Here is a 20,863-nt window from a genome sequence, read left to right on the forward strand (position 1 = left end):
CCTCTTTTTTTTTTTTTTTCCTTCCCCTCCCCCATGGGTTTCTGTTAAGTTTCTCAGGATCCATATAAGAGTGAAACCATATGGTATCTGTCTTTCTCTGTATGGCTTATTTCACTTAGCATCACACTCTCCAGTTCCATCCACATTGCTACAAATGGCCATATTTCATTTTTTCTCATCGACACGTAGTATTCCATTGTGTATATAAACCACAATTTCTTTATCCATTCATCAGTTGATGGACATTTAGGCTCTTTCCATAATTTGGCTATTGTTGAGAGTGCTGCTATAAACATTGGGGTACAAGTGCCCCTATGCATCAGTACTCCTGTATCCCTTGGATAAATTCCTAGCAGTGCTATTGCTGGGTCATAGGGTAGGTCTATTTTTAATTTTCTGAGGAACCTCCACACTGCTTTCCAGAGCGGCTGCACCAATTTGCATTCCCACCAACAGTGCAAGAGGGTTCCCGTTTCTCCACATCCTCTCCAGCATCTGTGGTCTCCTGATTTGTTCATTTTGGCCACTCTGACTGGCGTGAGGTGATATCTGAGTGTGGTTTTGATTTGTATTTCCCTGATAAGGAGCAACGCTGAACATCTTTTCATGTGCCTGTTGGCCATCCGGATGTCTTCTTTAGAGAAGTGTCTATTCGTGTTTTCTGCCCATTTCTTCACTGGGTTATTTGTTTTTCGGGTGTGGAGTTTGGTGAGCTCTTTATAGATTTTGGATACTAGCCCTTTGTCCGATATGTCATTTGCAAATATCTTTTCCCATTCCGTTGGTTGCCTTTTAGTTTTGTTGGTTGTTTCCTTTGCTGTGCAGAAGCTTTTTATCTTCATAAGGTGCCAGTAATTCACTTTTGCTTTTAATTCCCTTGCCTTTGGGGATGTGTCGATTAAGAGATTGCTACGGCTGAGGTCAGAGAGGTCTTTTCCTGCTTTCTCCTCTAAGGTTTTGATGCTTTCCTGTCTCACATTCAGGTCCTTTATCCATTTTGAGTTTATTTTTGTGAATGGTGTGAGAAAGTGGTCTAGTTTCAACCTTCTGCATGTTGCTGTCCAGTTCTCCCAGCACCGTTGGTTAAAGAGACTGTCTTTTTTCCATTGGATATTCTTTCCTGCTTTGTCAAAGATGACTTGGCCATACGTTTGTGGGTCTAGTTCTGGGGTTTCTATTCTATTCCATTGGTCTACGTGTCTGTTTTTGTGCCAATACCATGCTGTCTTGATGATGACAGCTTTGTAGTAGAGGCTAAAGTCTGGGATTGTGATGCCTCCTGCTTTGGTCTTCTTCTTCAAAATTCCTTTGGCTATTCGGGGCCTTTTGTGGTTCCATATGAATTTTAGGATTGCTTGTTCTAGTTTCAAGAAGAATGCTGGTGCAATTTTGATTGGGATTGCATTGAATGTGTAGATAGCTTTGGGTAGTATTGACATTTTGACAATATTTATTCTTCCAATCCATGAGCAGGGAATGTCTTTCCATTTCTTTAAATCTTCTTCAATTACCTTCATAAGCTTTCTATAGTTTTCAGCATACAGATCTTTTACATCTTTGGTTAGATTTATTCCTAGGTATTTTACGCTTCTTGGTGCAATTGTGAATGGGATCAGTTTCTTTCTTTGTCTTTCTGTTGCTTCATTGTTAGTGTATAAGAATGCAACTGATTTCTGTACATTGATTTTGTATCCTGCAACTTTGCTGAATTCATGTATCAGTTCTAGCAGACTTTTGGTGGAGTCTATTGGATTTTCCATGTATAATATCATGTCATCTGCAAAAAGCGAAAGCTTGACTTCATCTTTGGCAATTTTGATGCCTTTGATTTCCTTTTGTTGTCTGATTGCTGATGCTAGAACTTCCAGCACTATGTTAAACAACAGCGGTGAGAGTGGGCATCCCTGTCGTGTTCCTGATCTCAGGGAAAAAGCTCTCAGTTTTTCCCCGTTGAGGATGATGTTAGCTGTGGGCTTTTCATAAATGGATTTTATGATCTTTAAGTATGTTCCTTCTATTCTGACTTTCTCAAGGGTTTTTATTAAGAAAGGGTGCTGGATTTTGTCAAAGGCCTTTTCTGCATCGATTGACAGGATCATATGGTTCTTCTCTTTTTTTTTGTTAATGTGATGTATCACGTTGATTGATTTGCGAATGTTGAACCAGCCCTGCATCCCAGGAATGAATCCCACTTGGTCATGGTGAATAATTCTTTTTATATGCCATTGAATTCGATTTGCTAGTATCTTATTGAGAATTTTTGCATCCATATTCATCAGGGATATTGGCCTGTAGTTCTCTTTTTTTTACTGGGTCTCTGTCTGGTTTAGGAATCAAAGTAATACTGGCTTCATAGAATGAGTCTGGAAGTTTTCCTTCCCTTTCTATTTCTTGGAATAGCTTGAGAAGGATAGGTATTATCTCTGCTTTAAACGTCTGGTAGAACTCCCCTGGGAAGCCATCTGGTCCTGGACTCTTATTTGTTGGGAGATTTTTGATAACCGATTCAGTTTCTTCGCTGGTTATGGGTCTGTTCAAGCTTTCTGTTTCCTCCTGATTGAGTTTTGGAAGAGTGTGGGTGTTTAGGAATTTGTTCATTTCTTCCAGGTTGTCCAATTTGTTGGCATATAATTTTTCATAGTATTCCCTGATAATTCTTTGTATCTCTGAGGGATTGGTTGTAATAATCCCATTTTCATTCATGATTTTAATTTTTTTTTTTTTCAACGTTTATTTATTTTTGGGACAGAGAGAGACAGAGCATGAACGGGGGAGGGGCAGAGAGAGAGGGAGACACAGAATCAGAAACAGGCTCCAGGCTCTGAGCCATCAGCCCAGAGCCCGACGCGGGGCTCGAACTCACGGACCGCGAGATCGTGACCTGGCTGAAGTCGGACGCTTAACCGACTGCGCCACCCAGGCGCCCCATTCATGATTTTATCTATTTGGGTCATCTCCCTTTTCTTTTTGAGAAGCCTGGCTAGAGGTTTGTCAATTTTGTTTATTTTTTCAAAAAACCAACTCTTGGTTTCGTTGATCTGCTCTACAGTTTTTTTAGATTCTATATTGTTTATTTCTGCTTTGATCTTTATTATTTCTCTTCTTCTGCTGGGTTTAGGCTGCCTTTGCTGTTCTGCTTCTATTTCCTTTAGGTGTGCTGTTAGATTTTGTATTTGGGATTTTTCTTGTTTCTTGAGATAGGCCTGGATTGCAATGTATTTTCCTCTCAGGACTGCCTTCGCTGCATCCCAAAGCGTTTGGATTGTTGTATTTTCATTTTCGTTTGTTTCCATATATTTTTAAATTTCTTCTCTAATTGCCTGGTTGACCCACTCATTCGTTAGTAGGGTGTTCTGTAACCTCCATGCTTTTGGAGGTTTTCCAGACTTTTTCCTGTGGTTGATTTCAAGCTTCATAGCATTGTGGTTTGAAAGTATGCATGGCATAATTTCAATTCTTGTAAACTTATGAAGGGCTGTTTTGTGACCCAGTATATGATCTATCTTGGAGAATGTTCCATGTGCGCTCGAGAAGAAAGTATATTCTGTTGCTTTGGGATGCAGAGTTCTAAATATATCTGTCAAGTCCATCTGATCCAATGTATCATTCAGGGCCCTTGTTTCTTTATTGACCGTGTGTCTAGATGATCTATCCATTTCTGTAAGTGGGGTGTTAAAGTCCCCTGCAATTACCACATTCTTATCAATAAGGTTGCTTATGTTTATGAGTAATTGTTTTATATATTTGGGGGCTCCCGTATTCGGTGCATAGACATTTATAATTGTTAGCTCTTCCTGATGGATAGACCCTGTAATTATTATATAATGCCCTTCTTCATCTCTTGTTACAGCCTTTAATTTAAAGTCTAGTTTGTCTGATATAAGTATGGCTACTCCAGCTTTCTTTTGGCTTCCAGTAGCATGATAAATAGTTCTCCATCCCCTCACTCTTAATCTAAAGGTGTCCTCAGGTCTAAAATGAGTCTCTTGTAGACAGCAAATAGATGGGTCATGTTTTTTTATCCATTCTGATACCCTATGTCTTTTGGTTGGCGCATTTAATCCATTTACATTCAGTGTTATTATAGAAAGATACGGGTTTAGAGTCATTGTGATGTCTGTGTGTTTTATGCTTGTAGTGATGTCTCTGGCACTTTGTCTCACAGGGTCCCCCTTAGGATCTCTTGTAGGGCTGGTTTAGTGGTGACAAATCCCTTCAGTTTTTGTTTGTTTGGGAAGACCTTTATCTCTCCTTCTATCCTAAATGACAGACTTGCTGGATAAAGGATTCTCGGCTGCATATTTTTTCTGTTTAGCACACTGAAGATCTCGTGCCAATTCTTTCTGGCCTGCCAAGTTTCAAAAGAGAGATCAGTCACGAGTCTTATAGGTCTCCCTTTATATGTGAGGGCACGTTTATCCCTTGCTGCTTTCAGAATTTTCTCTTTATCCTTGTATTTTGCCAGTTTCACTATGATATGTCGTGCAGAAGATCGATTCAAGTTACGTCTGAAGGGAGTTCTCTGTGCCTCTTGGATTTCAATGCCTTTTTCCTTCCCCAGTTCAGGGAATTTCTCAGCTATAATTTCTTCAAGTACCCCTTCAGCACCTTTCCCTCTCTCTTCCTCCTCTGGGATACCAATTATGCGTATATTATTTCTTTTTAGTCTATCACTTAGTTCTCTAATTTTCCCCTCATACTCCTGGATTTTTTTATCTCTCTTTCTCTCAGCTTCTTCTTTTTCCATAACTTTATCTTCTAGTTCACCTATTCTCTCCTCTGCCTCTTCAACCCGAGCTGTCGTCGTTTCCATTTTGTTTTGCATTTCGTTTAAAGCGCTTTTCAGCTCCTCCTGACTGTTCCTTAGTCCCTTGATCTCTGTAGCAAGAGATTCTCTGCTGTCCTCTATACTGTTTTCAAGCCCAGCGATTAATTTTATGACGATTATTCTAAATTCACTTTCTGTTATATTATTTAAATCCTTTTTGATCAGTTCATTAGCTGTTGTTATTTCCTGGAGATTCTTCTGAGGGGAATTCTTCCGCTTGGTCATTTTGGATAGTCCCTGGAGTGGTGAGGACCTGCAGGGCACTTCCCCTGTGCTGTGGTGTATAACTGGAGTTGGTGGGTGGGGCCGCAGTCCGACCTGATATCTGCCACCAGGCCACCTCTGGGGCCACAGTCAGACTGGTGTGTGCCTTCTCTTCCCCTCTCCTAGGGGCGGGATTCACTGTGGGGTGGCATGGCCCGTCTGGGCTACTTGCACACTGCCAGGCTTGTGATGCTGGGGATCTGGCGTATTAGCTGGGGTGGGTAGGCAAGGTGCACAGGGGCAGGAGGGGCAGGCTTAGCTCGCTTCTCCTTAGGTGATCCACTTCAGGAGGGGCCCTGTGGCAGCGGGAGGGAGTCAGATCTGCTGCCGGAGGTTTGGCTCCGCAGAAGCACAGAGTTGGGTGTTTGCGCGGAGCGAGGAAGTTCCCTGGCAGGAACTGGTTCCCTTTGGGATTTTGGCTGGGGGATGGGCGGGGGAGATGGCGCTGGCGAGCGCCTTTGTTCCCCACCAAACTGAGCTCTGTCATCCGGGGGCTCAGCAGCTCTCCCTCCCTTTGTCCTCCAGCCTTCCCGCTTTCCGAGCAGAGCTGTTAACTTATGACCTCCCAGACGCTAAGTCGCGCTTGCTGTTGGAACACAGTCCGTCAGGCCCCTCCGCTTTTGCCAGCCAGACTTGGGGGCTCTGCTTGGCCGGCAGGCTCCCCCTCCGCCCCGGCTCCCTCCCGCCAGTCCGTGGAGCACGCACCGCCTCGCCGTCTTTCCTACCCTCTTCCGTGGGCCTCTCGTCTGCGCTTGGCTCCGGAGACTCCGTTCTGCTAATCCTCTGGCGGTTTTCTGGGTATTTAGGCAGGTGTAGGTGGAATCTAAGTGATCAGCAGGACGCGCGGTGAGCCCAGCATCCTCCTACGCCGCCATCTTCCCTCTCTTCTCTCATGGACTCTTTATAAGAAGACAAGGTCCATCAAGAGTATTGGAAAGTCATGCTCAATTCATACACATAAATTGTCACTTAGCCCCACAGCAATTCTTTAAATTGATTTGCTAGTAAAAGGCTGAGTTATAGAGTTAGGATTGTCCTAACTGTAGCAAACTGATTGTCTCTAGTGAAACTTAAACTTTAATAAGTTATTGGTAGTAGTAAGGGAGATCATGATAGGCTAAATCAGAAGTATAAAATTAAGTATTCCCAGAAGTTTTTGTGTTCAAAAGACAGTGAAATTTCTGAATAATAGGCAAAACTTCTTGTATAATCATGAATAATTACCAAAAGAAAATATATTGCCCTACAATTGAATAGATAAGATGGAATGCTCTAGGTAGGTAACAGGACATCTAAAAGTTTGTTAGCCACTATGTGTGCTATGGATTTTTGACAAAAGAGTGTTTCAACCCATCCAGAAAATAAACATAATATTATTAGTACATATTCATGACTCAGAAGCAACTATATAAAATCCATTTGGAAATGCCCAAATGGTCCCTTAAGGTATAGTTCTTTTTTTTTTTTTTTAATTTTTTTTTTTCAACGTTTATTTATTTTTGGGACAGAGAGAGACAGAGCATGAATGGGGGAGGTGCAGAGAGAGAGGGAGACACAGAATCGGAAACAGGCTCCAGGCTCCGAGCCATCAGCCCAGAGCCCGACGCGGGGCTCGAACTCACGGACCGCGAGATCGTGACCTGGCTGAAGTCGGACGCTTAACCGACTGCGCCACCCAGGCGCCCCTCTTAAGGTATAGTTCTAATTCAGGGCTCAAGTTACAGATTTTCCAGAATTATTTTTATTTCAAAGGAGGCATGAATTGGTGATGTCCTCTAATATAATACAAAATATCTTAATCAGTTTTTAATAATGTGGCAAATTTGGGGCACATGATTGAGCATCTGACTCTTGATTTTGGCTCAGGTCATGATAGGGTCATGGGTTTGAGGACCACATCAGGCTCCATGCCTAGTATGAAGCCTTCTTGGGATTCTCTCTCTCTCTCTCTCTCTCTCTCTCTCTCTCTCCCTCTCCCTCCCTCCCCCTCTCCCCCTCTCCCCCTCTCTCCCTCTCTCCCTCTCTCTCTCAAAATAAAATTAAAAATACAATAATGTGGGGTTTTTATTCCTACAGTGATATGTTGTTTTATGTAGGATTGTGGCGAATAATCAATTTGAAATGTATGCAAGGAGGTAAAAAATCCTGGCTTTGCCAGATCTTATTGTCATGGATATTATAATCTGACCATTCCAAGTATTTCTTTACAAAATTGAAGTCAAATTTTGTAATTCTATAATGGAATCTTTGAATCTGATCCTACACATGTTTTTCTTATCTATAAGAGTTCACTCAAAAAGAACTTTAGTTTAGGGATGCCTGGGTGGCTCAATTGGTTAAGTGTCTGACTGTTGGTTTTGGCTCAGGTCATGATCTCGTGGTTCATGAATTTGAACCCCATGTCCGACTCTGCACTGACAGCACAGAACCTGCTTGGGATTCTATCTTTCTCTCTATCCCTCCCCTACTTGCATGGGTGAGCATGCTCTCTCTCAAAATAAATAAATAAACTTTAAAAAAAACCCACAAACTTCAGTTTTTAAAAATGAAAAAATGAGCCACAGATGGGAAGGACATATTTGCAAAACACATATCTGATAAGGGACTTCTATCCAAAATATTCAAAGAATTCTTAAAACTAAACAATAAGAGAATAACCCTAATTAAAAAGTGAACATGGGCACCTGGGTGTCTCAGTTGGCTGAGCATCTGACTTTGCCTCAGGTCATGATCTCATGGTTTATGAGTTCAAGCCCCGCACTGGGCTCTCTGCTGTCAGCGCAGACCCTGCTTCAGATTCTCTGCCCCATCTCTCTCTGCCCTTCCCCTGCACACTCTCTCTGTCTCATAAATAAACATTTTTTAAAAAGTGAACAGATGATCTGAATATTCACCTCACCCGGGAAGATATACAGATGCCAAATAAGGATATGAAAAGATGGTCAACATCATATGTCATTAGGGAATTGCAAATTAAAACATTGAGAGAATGCTACGTACCTATTAGAATGGCTAACAAAAGGAACTCTTATTCATGGTTGGTGGAATGCAAAATGGTAGAGTCACTCTGGAAGACAGTTGGGCAATTTCTTACAAAGCTAAACTTAATCGGTATTACCATAAGATCCAACAGTTGCAAATTAGGTATTTACCCAAATAAGCTGAAAACATGTCTACACAAAAACCGCACACACATGCTTATAGTAGCTTTATTCATAATTTCTGAAACTTGGACGCAAATAAGATGACCTTCAATTAAAGAATGAATAAACAAATGGTGGTACCTTCACATAATGAAATATTATTCAGTTATAAAAGGAAATGAGCTATCAATCTATGGAAAGACATGAAAGAATCTTAAATGCATACTGCTAAGTGGAAGAAGCCAGTCTGAAAAGGCTACATACATATTGTGTTATTCCAACATATTACATTCTGGAAAAGGGAAAGCTATAGAGACAGTTAAAAGATCAGTGGTTTCCAGGAGTTTACGGGGGGTGGCATAGGAAGGAGTGATGGACACGAGAGTCACAAGGGAATTTTAGTTCAGCGAAACTATTCTGTATGTTACTGTAATGGTAAATACGTGACATATTGCACTTGTCAAAACCCATAGAACTGTATGATGCAAAGGGTGAACACAAAGGATATAGCTGGATCAGTAAGAGAAAAACATGTAGGCAGCTTCTAGAAGAATCTATGTGAAGGCTTCCTATGCTCTCCTTCTTATGAAGGGTCACACATAACATACTTTCCCTTCAGCAGCAAAAATGCAGCTTCACATGTGTGCCCAGGGAAGCCCATTAAGCCCTCAGTGCCCAAGGTTTTTTATTGGAGGCTTGTCACATAGGCACTCTCCGCCTAACAACTCTCAATATACCAGACTCCCAGAAGAAAAACAAATATTCACCATAAATCGCATTGTTTGCACAAGTCTAGGCACAGTGACTTAGGCTTATCAGTTGATATTGGAGGGAACATTCTGAAATCCGAGTTCCCATATGCCAGCCAAGTACCACCTGGCAAGCAGGCTCTTGTAAAGATCGCAGACTTAGGTTTGCTGTGTTAACTCTTTTCTGCACAGTCTATTTAATAAGATGATCTGCTACGGCATTCTCTCTAGTCATTATATCATCTGTTTTACTGTGGACTTCTACATTTATGATAGCAATTTCTTTGAGCAGCATCAAAGCACCAAGTAATAATTACTACAAAAGTATGTCACCTATCCTTTAGTTTTACCAGTTTGAAATCTCTAGAAAGGGCAATGTTCAGTCACTTGAACCAATATTATATCTGTTAAGGACTTGGATCTTTCAAGAGAAACTAAACTAATTATTGCATATTTAGCCTACTATGTCCCTTTTCACTTTTAAGACAAGACCCACCAACAAATAATATTAAATCAGAGTGTGGTACTGAAGTTTCCAAATGATCTGTTTAGGATATGGACCCTTCTTGAACTACAGAAATTGTAATTACAGAAGTAGAATTCTTCTCCACCGGTGAAGGAAATAGAGTCCCTGGATTGAGAGTGTTAAACCATTGATAGTAATATGGGGAGAAAGTAGCAATAGTCCATTATTAGTAACCAACTAGTCAAAACAATATTGGATACTTTCAGGTAGCAGTAGAGATGATAATTGTATATAGTGCTGTCAGATTTAAATATGATCTTCATGTGAGATCTGAAGATGTTTTGACTAACTTTAGAAACGGCTGTTTCTCTGAAGCAAGGAGGATATAGCCAAGGCTACTGAATTAAGGCATAATCTATAATAAGCAATGGTCTTTGTGTATTGATGTGCTATGTTAATGCTCCTGAAGTGTCGCCTGACCTCATGCACTGATAATCTAGAATGAATCAATCTGACTCTTGTCTTGAAGGGCACTCTCTTTCTCAAAACAAAAATTTCACATAAAGAGCAGTTTATAGTTTAAAATTATTATTAAACATACAAAGAAACAAGTCACCATGAGTAAGACCCCCATAGTGAACAACATTTAGCAGATGAGCAGAGATTGTAGATTTTGTTTTTTTTATTTTTATTTTTTAATGTTTATTTATTTTTGAGACAGAGAGAGAAAGGGAACATGAACGGGGGAGGGTCAGAGAGAGGAAGACACAGAATCTGAAGCAGGCTCCAGGCTCCGAGCTGTCAGCACAGAACCTGATGCAGGGCTCGAACCCATGGACTGCGAGATCATGACCTGAGCCAAAGTCGGACGCTCAACCGACTGAGCCACCCAGGTGCCCCGAGATTTTAGATTTTGGAATTATCAGACCAAAAATTATTAAATAAGCATGCTTAATATAGTTTAATAATCAAAAGAGAGGCTGGAACACATAAGTAAAGAGCAAGCAATTTGGTAAAGAACCAAAAAAGACTTTTGAGAGGTGAAAATAGTAAAAATTTAAAACATTTGTCCGTTTCTTCCAGATTGGTGTATTGGCATATAAAATTTCATAATACTCTTTTATAATTATTTGTATTTCTGTGGTGTTGATTGTAATCTCTCCTCTTTTCTTTTTGATAAGTCTGGGTCCTTTCTCTTTTCTTTTTGATAAGTCTGGCTAGGAGGCTATCAATTTTATTAATTCTTTCAAAGAACCAGCTCTTAGTTTCATTTATCAATAATAGCCAAATTATGGAAAGAGCCCACGTGTCCATCAACTGATAAATGGATAAAGAAGATGTGTATATATACAGTGGAATAATACTCAGCCACCAAAAAGAATGAAATCTTGCCATTTGCAACAATGTGGATAGAGCTAGAGTGCGTTATACTAAGTGAACTAAGTCAGTCAGAGAAAGACAATACCAGGCATATAGCACAGAAAGACAAAGAAATGGAGACTATGAAAGAGAGGTTAAGAGACACCGAGGATAGATAAGAAAATCTTATATATATCTATTTGGAATTCCAGGAAGAAAAGAGAAAGAAAGCAAGACAGAGGCAATATTTGAAGAGAACTTTCCAGAACAGATAAATAGTATAAATCTAATGAAGCCAAGTGACTCCTAAGCAGAATAAATAAAAAGAAATTTATACTAGACATATGCACGTGAAATATGCAACATATCTAATTTGTGAACTAAAAGTTTAGGATTCTAGGCAGCAAACTTCAGAGGTTCCCTTTACACTGATTTAAACAAAAGGCTTACTTAAACCAAAATTGTTTTTCCTTCTTAAAGTTACAAAAGTATAATAATCAAAAGATTATTTACCATAAAAATAGTACAAAACAAAAATTACTGTGGAAGCCTGAGGACCTGTTTTGAAACAGACTTTTTAACAAGTATCACTATGTGTATTTTTATATATATTATATTAATTATTAATTCATATTAAGGCATATAATCTTTGTACCTTTCTAGATTTATGTGCCTAACATTATACTGCTCCTAACATAATTACAATTTCAAACCATCAGGAGAACTACTTACATTTCTATTTTGTGAAGAAAAGACCCAAATTATTATTTTATTTTTTATATATTTATAAACCAGCCAAGGCGATAATAAATTTTAATTTTGGGGGGTGCCTGGGTGGCTCAGTCGGTTGAGTGTCCGACTTCAGCTCAGGTCATGCGTGATTTGATCACATTCATGAGTTTGAGCCCCACATTGGGCTCTGGGCTGGCAGCTCAAAGCCTGGAGCCTGCTTCAGATTCTGTCTCCCTCTCTCTCTCTGCCCCTCCCTACTCACGTTCTGTCTCTCTCTCTCTCTCAAAAATAAATAAACATTAAAAAATGGTTTTTTTAATTTTTTTTGTTTGTTATAGATTATGTGATTCTTAAGTACCGATGAAATTATCTTAATGGCACATGAGTAAAAATATTGCTAGTTAACAGCATTTGATTGTAATCAAACTCACTAATTTTGTGTTCTTCGCAAGTTCTTTTTTATCACCATTTCTGTCTTTTCTAGGAAAGCAAGTTGATGTCAGTGATGTAGACAGTGCTCTGAAAGACATGAAAGTTGAGGTCACAGACAAGGAATACTTTAAGTTAGTAAAAACTCTACCAGTTGATGGTAAGGATTTAAAATATATATGTCTACTTCAAGGGGTTTAGACTACTTGCCTGTGAGATTTTCTTCTAAAATGCTGTCAGATTGTTACAGGTTGTTTTGTTTTATTTAATCATTTTTGAAAACTTTTAGCATTATTTAGAATAATTCTAAATAATTATTTTAGAATAAAACTAAAATTTTAGTTTTTATTTTAGAATAAAAACTAAGTGACCCAAAAAATCAGGGTCATTTCATTTTCATTATGGTAATCAATAGCTATTTCCCTTAATCTTGCCAATAAGATATGTGTATTGTTGTCCTTAGTTCCATTAATATTCCTGAGAGTAAGTGGAAAAATGGAAAAATGGAAAAAGAAAGAATGTAGGGAAAGAAGTCAGAGGTAAAAATAAATCAAATGAGATATGTTTTATAAGTTTTAAGCCACTAATCCTTGCCTTTTATGCAAAAGTGAATAAATTTGCCTCATTAAAAATCTTTCTCCAAACCAACTTTGTCACTATTTGAGAGGAAGTTAGGTACATTTCAGAAAAATCATTAAAAAGTCTATTCTTTTGAAATTATGGAAATAGGGGGAAAATTGTAGAATATTTATTAGTTAGGTGAATCTCCCCTATTATTTTTCTCTGACCGTGAATCATGTCTTTTCTTACAGCTGAAGGAAAGGTGTATCAAAAAAGGCCGCTGGATGGTGTGAAGGCTCTTCAAAGTGAGTGAGAAGTATGACGAGAAAACAGATATATCTGTGATATTCTCTTATTTTTCCTATACACGGATTTATTTTTATTACATTAAAAATTTCACATGTGTATTTCCCAATATTTATGGATATGTGATATATGCCATAAATCCCTAGGAAATTACCCAGCCCTTTTCGAACTTGCACTATGTTGATATGAACAAAAAGATAGTCTGAGGATGAGACTCTACATCTAGTCTTAAAATTGACCCTCCTTATACCGTTGACTAGCTTTTACTGGACCTTAAAGTCTTCATGAGTAAAGTGATAGTCATAATATACATGAATTAGTAAAGAGTTTTTCTGCATCTTGGTTGTTTTTATGATCATTTGTCTCTCCTAAGGAGGAAAGGTGGCTATGAATAACCTCGTCCCATTTCTGGAAAATATGGGGATTAAGCTGTCACACGAAGAACTTGAAGATTTTTCACAAAACCTACCAGTTGATGGTGAGTATTGCACATAAAAATGCATTCCCTTTAGGACAGCTTGGGTTTGAGAGTATCCATAGACCAGTGATAGTGTTTATTTAGTATCAACAGGGCATTTTTTTTTTCAACGTTTATTTATTTTTTGGGACAGAGAGAGACAGAGCATGAACGGGGGAGGGGCAGAGAGAGAGGGAGACACAGAATCGGAAACAGGCTCCAGGCTCTGAGCCATCAGCCCAGAGCCTGACGCGGGGCTCGAACTCACAGACCGCGAGATCGTGACCTGGCTGAAGTCGGACGCTTAACCGACCGTGCCACCCAGGCGCCCCTCAACAGGGCATTTTTTAAAGGATGTGGCTGAATTCAAGTTTCACGTGAAAGTACATCCTGTCTCTTCTTTAAGAGAGTGTTCTATTATGAATAATGAAAATTGGTGAGAGTAATGACAGACCATTCTCAGATCAAAGAATGAAGAAGAAAATGAAAACACAATGAGAAACATTTAAAAGAAACACTAAACAATAAGAGAACAGCCTATGATGAAGAATGATTCAAATTGACTAACCGTTGGGGTGCCTCGGTGCCTCAGTTGGTTGAGTGTCCGACTCGATTTCAGCTCAGGTCATGATCTCATGGTTCATGGGTTCAGGCCCTGCATCAGGCTCTGTGCTGACAGTGTGGAACCTGCTTGGAATTCTCTCTCTCCTGGTCTCTCTGCCCTTCTGCTGTTATCTCTCTCTCTCTCTCTCTCTCTCTCTTTCTCTCTCTCTCCCAAAAATAAATAAAAACATTTAAAATGTTTTTAATAAAAATAAATATAAAAAATAAAAATATTTAAAACATTGACGGATGGTTATTTCCAGTATATATGCCTCAGCTATTCTGATATAGTCAGAAAGACTAAAAAGGGATAGAGAGAAACATACTAAGAATTTTAAAAACATACTAGATATCAAGCATAATAATACAATTACAATAAGATTTTGTATATAACATGAGGTTAAGATGTTGAATATATTAATAAAATGAACATTTTTCCAGCGTAAAATAAATAAATTACCTATGTTCAGCAAAGAAGTGAAAAAAATCGAGAGACCAATAATAATAATTGCAAAAACCTATCAAATAATTGCATCTATCAACTGTCCACCAACACCTATCACTCTAACAAAAGGTGACAGGCACAGAGAGTTTTAGGAGTAAGTTCTTTGAAATCTTCAATTTATTTTAATACTATCTAAACCGGTCCAGAGGATTCCAGTTTGAGATGATGAAAAAACCAAAATCTGTCTAGTTTTTCTTTCCTCCAATACCTAACAAAGTGAACAAGAACAAAGAGCTACAGGCAGAATTGAAGGTCTGATGGGAAGCCCAAGAATACCATCCCATGCACAGATCTGTGGTTTGGTTAAATGTCTTTACCGAGTTCATTCTACTTAACTAGAGCAATGAACCCTGCTGGGACATTAAACCAAACCTCAGATATGGGAGCAGGGCTCACATATAATGAAGACCATGTAACATATCACCACACTCTCCGATTACAATAGAAGTGAGTAGAACAGTTTTCTTTAAATGCATCTAGCTGAAGAAAGCTAACTGGTCTGAGATGCTATCAAAAGAGCAACTAAACGTTGTTACATTAAATCCTGAGAATAAAATGAAAATGTGAACACAACTGCTGATATATGCAAAATGAAAAGAAAGGATATGGCACCAATTCTAGCATTAGCACAGCAGAGAAAAATAGCAAAAGAAAAATAAGGAAAGAAGATGGAATGGAAGGAAGATAGCATGCAAAAAAACAAATAACCCCATCTTATAGTAATATAGTCAGTTTAACCTAAGGAACAACCAAAAAGAAGTACTTGACAATTAATTCATATTACGGAGCAATTTCATGGATTCAATAAAACTAGATCTCAAAATGAGAAGGTTACATAACATGGTGGCACCAAAAGAGACAGGGGCACCTGGATGGCTCAGTCGGTTAAGCATCTGACTTTGGCTCAAGTCATGATCTTGCAGTCCATGAGTTCAAGCCCTGCATCGGGCTCTGTGCTGACAGCTCAAAGCCTGGAGCATGTTTCAGATTCTGTGTCTCCCCCTCTCTCTCTGCCCCTCCCCTGCTCACGCTCTGTCTCTGAGAAATGAATAAACCTTAAAAAAAATTTTTTTTATAAAAAAAAAAAAAGAGAGAGACAAGGGTGCCTTGGTTGCTCAGTCAGTTAAGCATCCGACTTTGGCTCAGGTCATGATCTCTTGGTTCAGTGAGTTCGAGCCCCTTGATAGGCTCTGTGCTGACAGTTCAGAGCCTGGAGCCTGCTTCAGATTCTGTGTCTCCCTCTCTTTCTGTTCCTCCCCTGCTTGTGCTCTCTCTCTCAAAAATAAATAAAACATTAAAAGTGTTTTTTTAAAAAGAGAGAGAGAGACAAACCATGAAACAGATTCCAAATGATAGAGAAAGAACTAAGAGTTGTGTCATAGACTCTAAGTCTAAAGTTCTCTTTTGACCAGCAAAAGAGTGGACCCAAGATTAAAGCAAGAGATGGATAATGTCTGGGGAAAAGACAAGAGCCCCGAATAAGGGCCCTTGCCCCATATTTATTCAGATCAGAAGGCTTACACCCAAATGTAATGGGTGTCTACAAAGAGACAAGCTAGGAACATTCACTTGGGGACGTGAGGGAAAAGGGGGGTTTTGAAGATATACAGTGTTTGGGGTTTGGGTCAACATAAAACAAAATCTGGGCACCAGGCAGATGGGTAGATGGTTGTTAACAGCAGACAGAGGGCACTCTTTATCATACCTGTTTATCTTTGCCAGCCTAGGGGATAAGGCAGATAGGGGAAATAACCTCAGGGTTAATAAGGCACCTTTTCTTTTTTTTTTTTTTTTTTTTTTTTATTAAATTTTTTTTTCAACGTTTTTATTTATTTTTTTGGTACAGAGAGAGACAGAGCATGAACGGGGGAGGGGCAGAGAGAGAGGGAGACACAGAATCGGAAGCAGGCTCCAGGCTCTGAGCCATCAGCCCAGAGCCCGACGCGGGGCTCGAACTCACGGACCGCGAGATCGTGACCTGGCTGAAGTCTGACGCTCAACCGACTGCGCCACCCAGGCGCCCCAATAAGGCACCTTTTCTTATGTTAACCATCTCCCACTTCGCGCTGCTTTGCCTGCAACACAGCGGTCCGGTCCGTAGTCCAATTCACCAATTTACCTAACCTGGCCCTGTTCTCCTGTGAAAGCAGATTTTCTGCTGTAGTACTAACTTGGGGGTGCTTCCACCCTGAATATCTAATCTTGCTCATTTCATATACCTATCAGGGGCGCCTGGGTGGCTCAGTCAGTTGAGCATCCGACTTTGGCTCAGGTCATGATCTCACGGTCTGTGGGTTCAAGTCCCGTGTCGGGCTCTGTGCTGACAGCTCAGAGTCTGGAGCCTGCTTGGGATTCTGTGTCTCCCTCTCTCTCTCTGCCCCTCTCCTGCTCATGCTCTCTCTCTCTCTGTGTCAAAAATAAATAAACATTAAAAAAACATTTCACATACCTATCTATTGGGCACCTTTGCACCATACCTATTTTAGGCCTTTGCCTCTCCCTCTCTATTCTGGGACCTCTGCACCCCCTCTCTATTTTGGGGTGCCTTTGCTCCTCCCTATTCCTGGCACCTTTGTGCCTCCCTATTCTCGGGGTGTCTTTGCACCCCCCTATTCTTGGAGTGCCAATCTAGTTTACCCAAACTTGGGTGTGAGCATTTTATGACTATATTTCTTTATGCCTTGTTAACCCATTGGTGTAAACCTGGGGGATTCCTAAGCTTATCCCCACAGGGTTGCTGGAGGGAAGGTGGGGAGGGTGGGCTAAATGGGTGATGGGGATTAAGGAGGGCACTTGTGATGAGCACTGGGTGTTGTACGGAAGTGATGAATCACTAAATTCTACTCCTGAAAGTAATATTACACTAGATGTTAACCAGCTGGAGTTTAAGTAAAAACTTGAGGGGCGCCTGGCTGGCTCAGTTGGTTTTAAGCATCCGACTCTTTTTTTTTTTTTTTATGTTTATTCATTTTTGAAAGACAGAGAGAGACAGAGCACAAGCAGGTGTGGGGTGGAGAAAGAGGGGGACACAGAATCTGAAGCAGGCTCCAGGCTCTGAGCTGTCAGCACAGAGCCCAATGCGGGGCTCGAACTCACGAACCGCGAGATCATGACCTGAGCTGAAGCCGGACGCTCAACCGACTGAACCACCCAGGCACGCCTTAAGCATCTGACTCTTAATTTCAGCTCACACCATGATCTCACAGTCCTGAGATGGAGCCTGGCTTCAGACTTAAGATTCTTTCTCTCCCTCTCCTCTGCCCATCCCCCTCTCACGCACACTTTCTCTCAAGATAAATTTTAAAAAACATTTAAAAAAATTAATTAAAACTTGAAACTATAAAAAATAAAATTAAAAAATAATTAAATTTTAAAAATAAAACAAGGGGAATTGCCTAACTAAAGAAACAAAGTACTAAGCAATCATTATAGAATTACTAAATAAATTATAAACATCAAAGTAAAAAATAGATGTGGCTGAAATCTTACTGACAGACTAAGAGAACTTAAGATAATCACAGTAAAAGCAGAGGGAAAAGATTAATGCTATCAGGAATTTAATTTTTTTTTTAATGTTTATTTATTTATTTATTTATTGAGAGAGAGAGAGAGAGAGAGAGAGCAAGTGAGCAGGGGATGGGTAGAGAGTTAAAGAGACAGAGAATCCCAAGCAGGCTCTGTGCTGTCAGCACAGTGCCCTATGAGGGGCTGAAACTCACAAACTGTGAGATCATGACCTGAGCTGAAATCAAGAGTTGGACATTTAACCAACTGAGCCACCCAGGCACCCCTAATGCTATCTGGAATTTAAATAAAATCTTAAAAAAATATATTAATGCTCTCTGGGAAGATCTTTTATGAAGACCAATCTTTTTAATGTAATTTACCTGCCTAGTATAAGTGTCCTAAGACGTATGTAAACCTCCAAATCTGTTTTGTCAGTGTATTTAGAAAATACACAAGAATCTTTATCAAACCTAAAAATATAAACTTGTGAGCACTAAAAAATTTTTTTTAATGATTAAACGTCAGAACTTCCTACCTCTAAGTTTTAAAAGCTGTCAACTGGTCAGGAAAATGCCAATGGATTTGCAGTCAGGCCATTCAACAGAGATCTAATGACTGCATACCTATTAAGAATACATTTCCCAAAATCCTCTCAGAAAGGCAACTGTAATGGAATTAGTTCTAACAGAAAAGATTCAAGAGAGTTAAGTGCAGAGTAGGATTTTTTTTCCTTAACAGAAAAGTGAATGGAGCAGGTGAGTGAAATAGGTAAAGGGGATTTAGAGTAGAATTATCTTGATGAGCACTGAGAAATGTATAAAATTGTGTAATTAGGATATTGTACATCTAAAACTTACTGAATGTTAATTACACATGAATTTTTTAAAAGGAAGGGAAAAAGTAGAAAAATGACCCCCCAAAAGTGATGGCTTCTCATTTTCTGTCCTCTAAAAAGAATACAAATAACATCATCTAGAGTCTAACATAGTGGCTTCGTTTTCAAAATGCATCACTGTATTTTCCTCATAAGGCAGTTATACATTATAAACCTTAAGCATATAACAGTCACGTGATTTTTTCCGTAAGCCCGCAGACTTCCACAAGCCTCCAGGAGCTTACAGCCAGACTAGTCCCGAGGTTTCACATATTAAAGCTTTCTCCACAGCCACAAGTTTCTTTTCTTGTTGGGGTTGTTGAACACAAACTCTTCAACTTAGACCAATTCTGTTCCTAAAAGTGTTAGCTGTGCTTTCTTTTTGATGAACACTCTGACTCCATCTTGAACAACGTCCCCATCGGAATCTACTTTTGTTTTGGTATATTCTAGAATATAAGAAAAGCTATTACAATCCCTGGTTTGAACACAAACTTTCACACCTATGTGTTCAAACTTATTTTTGAGAAGTTGTTTACTGCTGAAAGTGTCAGAGTAGGGGCAGGTGGGTCGGCCTGCATCTTCCTTTTCCTCACAGTCCAAACAGTGGCTTGGACTAACAAAGTTAACATCATCTTCTTGGTGTTCTGGTGTCCTAGGCTGGCTATTGTGTAATTTTCTAGGTAAAGTTTTGCATTTAATGCAATGGATTTATTTTTAGGTATTTTTTATACTATTGAAAATGGTATATTTAAATTATTTTCTTTTCCAGTTTGTTGCTGCTACATAAAAAAATATTGATTTTTGTGTAATGACCTTGTACCCAGCAACCTTTCTATACTTTTATAAATTATAATTATCTGAATATCCTCCTGAGTTTTCTACATATATAATTTTGTTTCCAAATAATGGCAGTTTTCTTTCTTTTCTATCATTATGCCTTTTATTTCTTCATCATGCCTTACTGCTTCAGTTAGAATTTCCAGTATAGTATTGTAAATGTGATGATAGCGGGCATCCTTACCTCATTTCTTTTCCTTTTTTTCTTTGAGAGAGAGAGAGAGAGAGAGCACAAGTGGGGGCTGGGCAGAGGGAGAGGAAGGGAGAGAATCTTAAGCAGGCTCCATGCTCAGCACCACACCTGATGTGGGGGCTCGATCTTAGAACCATGAAATTGTGACCTGAGCTGAAATCAAGAGTCAGATGCTTAACCGACTGAGCCACCCAGGAGTTCCTACTTCATTTCTTTCTTTTTTTTAATTAAAAATTTATTAATGTTTATTTATTTTTGAGAGAGAGAAAGACAGAACATGAGTGGGAGAGTGGCAGAGAGATGGAGACACAGAATCTGAAGGAGGCTCTGAGCTGTCAACAGGATGTGGGGCTTGAACCCGTGGACCATGAGATGAAGACCTGAGCCGAAGTCGGACACTCAACCGACTGAGCCACTCAGGTGCCCCAGCCTGCCTCATTTCTGATCGCAAAGAGAAATATTTCCATATGTCACCATTAAGTATTACCTTATTGAAGTTTTATATATATATAACTTTTATCAGATTAAAGGAGTTCCCTTCTATTCCTATTTTGCTAAGAGTTTTGTCTTATTTCTTTCAACAGTGTTTTGTAGTGTTTGAAGTATGATCTTTGTACTTCTTTTGTTAATTTTATTCCTAGGTGATTTATTCTATTTAGTGCTCTTCTAAGTGACACTTTCCTTACTATTATTTTTGAATTGCTTATAGCCATTACTTTTTAGTGTGTTGAGATTTGGCTTTATAATCCAGTACATGGTGATTTTAGCTAAATATTCCCTATGTGAAAAAATATGCATTCTGAAATTATTGGGTACGGTGTTGCCTATATCTCCATTAAATCAACTTTGTTAAATTTCTTGTTCAAATATCCTAAAGTCTTAATGATTTAATATCTTAATATCTGCTTATTCTATTAACTACTGACAAAGATGTATCAAATCTCCCCCTGGGTGCCTAGATGGCTTATGACTCAGGTCATGACTCATAATTTGTGACTTTGAGCCCCACATCTGGCTCTGTGCAGACAGCGTGGAGCCTGCTTAAGA

At 39.3% G+C, this 20,863-nt stretch overlaps 1 pseudogene; it reads right to left on the bottom strand.

Moving 5' to 3' along the window:
- Positions 1-18,959: 18,959 nt before the first annotated feature.
- Positions 18,960-19,415, bottom strand: LOC123603898 (annotated as a pseudogene).
- Positions 19,416-20,863: the final 1,448 nt, after the last annotated feature.

Source organism: Leopardus geoffroyi, chromosome E1 (assembly GCF_018350155.1).
Source record: "Leopardus geoffroyi isolate Oge1 chromosome E1, O.geoffroyi_Oge1_pat1.0, whole genome shotgun sequence".
Taxonomy (NCBI): Eukaryota; Metazoa; Chordata; class Mammalia; order Carnivora; family Felidae; genus Leopardus; species Leopardus geoffroyi.